Below are 6,950 nucleotides of genomic sequence, written 5' to 3'. Positions count from 1 at the left end.
CCTTCTCAACTATAATAAGGGACGGTTAAGTCAAAAAGTACGTAGAATGTAATGGTGCCATCAGATTTCGAATGCGACTTCAAATAAGTCCGCTACTGAATTGTTTATGGTTAAAATAGAGAAAACAGCGTAGAGAGAAAAAAGCGCTCGTTAAATTACGATTAGATGAAAACACCCTTCCAAACTATAATAGGGGATGGTTATGTCAAAAATTACGTAGAATTAAATAGCGTCTTCAAATTTTGATCGACGTTAAATTACGATTAGGTGAAAACAATCTACAGAACTTTTTTTTTTGTTTTTGTTCTGAATGGTAAAATCAATTAGGAAGAAATAGTACTATAGTAAGGATAATCGGAGCCATCACCCTTGAGGTAGTAACCTGTTAACATTGTTTCAGGGCAGGATTTCTAGAAAATCTTCGCCTCCTTGGAGAGGGAAGTAAACCAAAAATAACTGCAGTAAAAGCAAAAAATACAAACGTTTAGAATGTGCCAGTTTCCGAATAAATGATGAACGAATAATTTTTCTACGTTTCAAAAAAAAAATAAGAACTCGAATTGGTGATTTTAACAATAATGGTTCATTATAATCATATATTAAAATAATGCCTTGTTCTCGTTGCTAAACGTTCAAGAATATATGACTGTTTGATGATAGAGAAAGTACTGGGAGGATAAATGATAGAAAATTAAGCTTTTAAAAATGTTATATCTGTTATTAAAGACAAAAAGGGCTTTATTATATTTGAAAATATTAAATTTACGAGAAAATCTCGATAATGGTACAGTATTGAAAAAAATGAAAGAACTTTCAGCTTTAGTTCGAGATTATTCCCCATACATTACAGAATAGATAAACCAACACATTCTCATTGTAGTACAATTGAGTGTAAAAAACCGAGATTCATACAAAAATTAAGCATTAGGTTTCAAAACAAAATTTTAATTGCTATTTATATCAAGACGAACAAAATGTCTTATTCTCTCGGTCGACCGTTCAAGCATACGACTGTTTGATGAGAGAGAAAGTATTCGGAAAATAAAAGATAGAAAATTACGCTTGGAAAAATATTATTACTATTCTTAATTAGAAGAAAGAGCTTTATTATATTTAAAAATATTAAATATGGATTACAACCACCCCGATAATGGTATATAATAAATACAATGAATGAGCTGTCAGCTTTGGTTCGTTAATCTAAAAAAGATTATCTCCTAAACATTACAGAATAGATAAACTGGGATACTCTTTTTCTAAAATAGCTGTATAAGAGCTCAATTAATACAAAAATAGTGCATTAATTTTCAAAACAAATTTCTAATTTCAATTTATATCAAAACGAGGAAAATATCTTGTTCTCTCGGCCGACCGTTCAATCATAGGACTGTTTGATGAGAGAGCAAGTATTCGGAATATAAAGGATAGAAAATTGCGCTTGGGAAAATGTTATAATTATTCTTAACTATAAAAAGAGCTTTATTATATTTAAAAATATTAAATTTAGCTGACAACCACCACGTGAACAGTAAAGCATTCAAGCAATGAAAGAGCATTCAGTTTTGGTTCGTTCATTTCCGAAATTATTCCCCACACATTACAGAATAGACAAAAAAACATTATCTTTGTAGTACATGTTTAAAAAAGCTATGTATGACGCAAGTTTAATAAAGTTAAATATAAAAACAACACAGCAATTTTTACAACAAAATAATTGGAGCCTTTATTCAAACCTGCAATTATTTGTTTTTAGATCGATTTCTCAGACATTCAACTAGTGAGTTTTCGAAAAATNCGAAGTCGACGATTAACCGATAACTGGAACAGTGGAAAATACGGGGGTAATACACCGCCGGACTTACAGTCGCCCGTTTGGCCTATTCCACCTAATAACGCTTTGCTATAGGTACCCTCACTCAGCGTCTAGGCAGTCAACCTACGATCTGCGACCGTATTACCGCTAGACTAGCTAACGAGCCGGCCTTAAGTACCGTTAAATTGCGAAAAATAGCGGTGAGCGGTTACGGTTGTATTAACTTTTTAAACCCAAAAATTTAAATATATAAACATTTTTCTGTACAGAATACACTATAATAGTAATTTTGAAAACATTTGTAGAAGCAATTTTTAGTTAAACAATTACAACTGCGAATTTCTTATAAACTGAATTAATATGCTTAAAATCATAGCCGAACTACTTCGAAATTATTGAAATAGTTTATGATTAACCTGAAACATGACCCTTATTAAAACAAAAACTCCAAAATTACACTTATCACCAGAAATTCGAGAAAAAAGACCAAATCACAAAAACTCACCGGAAAGTAGTTATAATTCTCTGGTACTTCTTAGAAATGCTCCACATTACACAAAATACTGCATTGGTTTTATCAATGGGTAGGTAACACTTTCTAACTCGATAACAACAAATGGTGTTTTTATTAACAACATTTCTGATAATGAAAGAAATGCTTATATCACCTTAGAAAACGCAAATATTGATATCACTACATATTTCGCTTTTGATTTCGCCACATATTTTGCTGCCTGAACGTGCACAAATTGCAATTTTTCGGAAACGATTTAACGAAAACACATTATTGCTCAAAAATAGGAAACAACTACGGAATTTTCCAGTTTCTTACGTATGTGAAAACACGATCAGCAAAGGCAGAATTAAAAGACTGGTGGCGCAATCGACGACCGTGCTATGGAGAGTTTTCGAACTAAAACTCGCTGTTAACAATTTTAAAACGGTAATAAAACTACAACATAGAAAGAGTCACCTACAACTAACAATTATGAAATTCGCATTAATTTATATCAACAATTAACTTCATTTCACAACAAAGATAAGTATTAATGCATTTCTGCACTTCCAGATAGTAAGTAAAAGTGAAGCTTTGAACTGCATCAAAAAAAAGGGCACAATATATAATTATTTTAATTAAAAAACTGCATAATGTCTAATAAAAAACAGCAAATTTCAATAACTAAATTCTTGTACTCCGAACTACAATAACGGACGATTACGCAGAAAAGTACATACAATTTAATGGTGCCATTAGATTTCGAGTGCGATTTCAAATAAGTCCGCTACTGAATTATTTGCGGTTAAAATAAAGAAAACGGAGTAGACTAAAAAAAGCGCACGTTAAATTGCGAAAAGATGAAAACACCCTTCCGAACCATAATAGGGAACGATTATGTAAAAAAAGTACGTAGAATTTAATGGTGCCTTCAGATTTCGAGTGCGATTTCAAATAAATCCGCTACTGAATTATTTATGGTTAAAACANTCTTTATTTTAACCATAATTAATCAGTAGCGAACTTATTTTAAATTTTTTTCTTAATAATTCGGTTCCTTTTATTTGCGTTAGCAATGTTGAAAATTTTGTTTTTTTTTGTGTAAAGCTTTCAATAAACGCTCACTTTTGTATATAACTTTATTTAAATTTTGTTTTCCATTAACTCTATTTGGATCTTGTTTCTTTTTAGTAACCACAGTTTGAATTCGGGATCAGCTAGAGCCATGCACGTTCTAAAGCATCCGAGACGTAATAATGGAGTGATCGATCCCAAGGGAGATATGCAGTTTACGGAACATCAGGACTTTCACACTATCAATCAGCCCGCTTCGCTCAAAGTAAGGATCATTAACGCATTGTATGTAGTAATATTTTTATTCTTAGTTCTTGTTTTCTTTTCTTTTACTTGCGTTAAACATTTTCTTAGAATTTCTTTAACTTTGTTTAACATTATTCGTATTTTTTGTTTCTTTTAATTTACTTTCCTTTTATTAAAAAATTTCCTTGTTTTCACTTTCATTAATCTGCTTTAAATTATGTTAATTTTATTCGGATCTTTAAATTTTTTTTATTCGCTTTAGGACTCTTTCTCAATGCTACATATATGGTTCATATACTGAAAGGACATTGGGGCGAGACTGATACCTGAAATAATCAGAACTACCAAGGACAAGAGATACACATCGAATCTATCGAAGATTTGAACTCAACTAAGGCATCATGGTTAGGAATAGGCCTGTAAGTATATATTATTTATTCATTGGTAGGTACAGTTGATTAAAATTACAGTTAATACATATATTGTTATTTGCAAAACTAAAATTAGAATTGACTTGTATCAAATAATCACTCAATTTTACTTAAATTAAATTATACTTCCTTTTTGCTCACATTAAGGCATTTTCTTAAAGTGCATCTTTTTTTTTAATTCGTTGAAGCTACAGTTAGAAGTATTTACTTTCAATATTTTTGCATTGAGGGGTTTTTTAATCTATCCTTTTTTTTTAATTCTTATCCTGGACTTGAACTTAAATATTTTCTCTTTTTAGTTATCCAGGCAGGACATTTAAACAAGACTGAGTCCTGTAATCTGCAAAACTGCCCAGGATTAAAGACAGGCATCGAAGCTATTGGAAATCTGAACTCAATTAAGGCATCGTAATTAGGAATTGACATGTAGGTATATATTATGTATACATAGGCAGGTAGAGTTGTTAAAATTATAGTAAATACGTATATTATTATTTGTTATACTAAAATTAGAATTGACTTTTATCAAATAATCACTCAATCTTACTTAAGTTAATTTCTACTTCCTTTCTGTTCACTTTAAGGCACTTTCTCAAAATATATCTTTTGTTTAATTCATTGAAGCTACACTTTGAAATCTTTACTTTTAATATTTAAAAAACTCCCTTTCTTTTATATGTAATTTTAACTTTATCCAGAACCTTTTATTTTACATTGACACGTTTTTTAATCTATCCTTTTTTCAAATTCTTATCCTGGACTTGAACTTAAATATTTTCTCTCTTTTTAGTTATCCAGGCAGGACATTCGGACAAGACTGAGTCCTGTAATCTACAAAACTGCCCAGGATTAAAGATGAGCATCGAATCTATTAGATATGTGAACAGAACTACGGCATCATAATCAATAATTGGCATGTACGTATATATTATATTATCATAAGCAGGTACAGTTGATTAAAATTACACTCAAAATTTATACTTTCATTTTCCTCACTTTAAGGCATTTTCTCAAAATGTATATTTTTTTAAATTCGTAGATGTGTTTACATTCAATACTTACAAAACTTCCTTCTTTACATTCAATTTTAAATTTATTCAAAATCTTTTCTTGTACATTGATGTGTGACTTTTGTTCGTTTTTTTAGCCTGATGATAACCGAAATTGACTATCGAAACGTCACACTGTAATAAATAAAAAGTTCATTGCAGAACTATTGTTGGTTTTTTGGCAAAATTAGTCTTGAAAAATATAAACTTTTCTTTGTTTAATTTATTATATCTACATTTGAATTCTTATTTTCTTTGTATATACTTTTAAACTTTAAATAATACTGTGATGTACAATAAATCTTTTTCTTATACATTTAGATTTAACTCTTATACTAAACTAAGCAGTAATTTAATTCATGTCTTTTCTTTCTTTTTATCTAGTAGAACCAGTCATCAATATTGAAGCTAACAAGTGGAATCATGATTAGTGCAGAACATCAAGTCCACTAGGGCACAAAGGACCAGACCAGTGAAATCCATTCCACTATTTATGGACCCAGTCAAGGTAAAAGGCACACCAATGTAAATTTCTGTAATATTTCTTTATTTATTATATTTTTCAGAAATTTTCTTTGTTTCCTATTATATTCGGAACTTGTCTTTCTTTTTCTACATTTCCAAAGACTATTTTTGTATTCTTCACTTATCTTATTTATTTTTTTCACTTACCTTTTACTTTTTCTTATAACTTCTACTTTCCAACAGTATAGGCTTTATTTCTTTTAATTTGTATTTATTTATTTATTTGACAATTTGTATTAACTTAAAACTTTTTTCTTTTGATTTATCATCTTCACATTTTAGTAGTTTTTCTTAAAACCCGTTTTCCTTAGTTTATTATATCTACATTACGGTATTTATTTTCTTTTTATTTATATTTAGACTATTTAAAAATAATAAACCTCCATTTCATTTTAACTTTATTTTAACCATTTCTTTTACATAAGACTTAATTCTTATACTAATTCTGTCTGTATCTTTTCCTTCTTTTTTTTTTAGGTAGCAGGACCAGTGATGGACATCGAAGTCAACAACAGGTGGAATCTCAATCAGTGGAGAACATGAGGACCACCAGGACATGGAGGAACTACACCAGCGGACCCAAGGATCCGAAGACTTCGGGGCCCCAAAGCTCTGGGGTTGGAAGGAATCGGATTCCAGGATCTCCAGGTACGAGAACTTCGAACTTCGAAATCTTTGAAATTCGACGTTTTCGCACTGGGAATCCTCAAATTCGAAATCTTTCAACCCCGAAGCGTTAGGGCACGGGGAGGGCACCCGGGGATCGCCCCGGGTGCAGGACGCGGGGAGGGGCGCTACGGCCTCTAAAGGGGTCTGGGGACGGGAGGTGGCACCCGGTGATCACCCCGGGTGCAGGACGCGAGGTGGCACCCGGGGATCGCCTCGGGTGCAGGACGCGGGGTGGCACCCGGGGATCGCCCCGGGTGCAGGACGCGGGGTGGCACCCGGGGATCGCCTCGGGTGCAGGACGCGNAAAGTGAATAAAAACTAGTATTAATATACATAAAAAGGAAAGGAAAGCGTTAAAACAAGTTATAGTAAAAATAAAGAAAGAAAAGTAATTAAAAAAAACATTTAAATAGAGATAAAGTAAAAATTAAAAAAGGCAAAGCAAATAAATACTTAAAAAACAAGTAATTAAAAGCTTACCCTCGACTGAAATAGGTACTGATGTCCTTGAATTGGGGTTCAAGGGTTGGTGATGAACTTCAGTTGATGGTTGATGTTCCTGCAGTGAATGATTCTGTAAAAGGTTCTCAAATTAGTAAAAGGAAAAGAATTTACAAGGTGAAAGTGAATAAAAACTAGTATTAATA

At 31.8% G+C, this 6,950-nt stretch overlaps 1 protein-coding gene and 2 long non-coding RNA genes across 5 annotated transcripts in view; 1 reads left to right on the top strand and 2 right to left on the bottom strand.

Annotated features, from left to right (window-relative positions):
• Nucleotides 1–1,832: 1,832 nt before the first annotated feature.
• Nucleotides 1,833–3,255, bottom strand: LOC112905125. The gene is made up of 2 exons (XR_003231574.1): nt 2,482–3,255; nt 1,833–2,411 (listed from the first exon to the last, which is right to left on the bottom strand). It is a non-coding gene; the product is annotated as an uncharacterized LOC112905125 (long non-coding RNA).
• Nucleotides 3,256–3,441: 186 nt separating this feature from the next.
• Nucleotides 3,442–6,600, top strand: LOC112905123. Of its 2 annotated transcripts, none has more exons than XR_003231573.1 (6): nt 3,442–3,648; nt 3,892–4,048; nt 4,360–4,486; nt 4,851–4,977; nt 5,497–5,617; nt 6,112–6,600. It is a non-coding gene; the product is annotated as an uncharacterized LOC112905123 (long non-coding RNA). The 2 variants fall into 2 exon arrangements; XR_003231572.1 differs by having other exon boundaries at nt 3,447–3,648; nt 5,494–5,617.
• A 189-nt stretch (nt 6,601–6,789) lies between these two features.
• LOC108739458 (cyclin-dependent-like kinase 5) overlaps nt 6,790–6,950 on the bottom strand; it is a 38,671-nt gene continuing 38,510 nt past the window's right edge. For both annotated transcript variants that reach the window (XR_003231570.1, XR_003231569.1), the window contains exon 7: nt 6,790–6,877. The gene's annotated coding sequence lies outside the window, so the exon portion shown is untranslated. The remainder of the gene's footprint in view (nt 6,878–6,950) is intronic.

The sequence above is a fragment of the Agrilus planipennis genome, unplaced genomic scaffold, assembly GCF_000699045.2.
Source record: "Agrilus planipennis isolate EAB-ADULT unplaced genomic scaffold, Apla_2.0 scaffold208, whole genome shotgun sequence".
NCBI lineage: Eukaryota > Metazoa > Arthropoda > Insecta > Coleoptera > Buprestidae > Agrilus > Agrilus planipennis.
The sequence above is the reverse complement of the archived record's forward strand: the minus strand, read 5'-3'. Positions and strand labels throughout refer to the sequence as shown.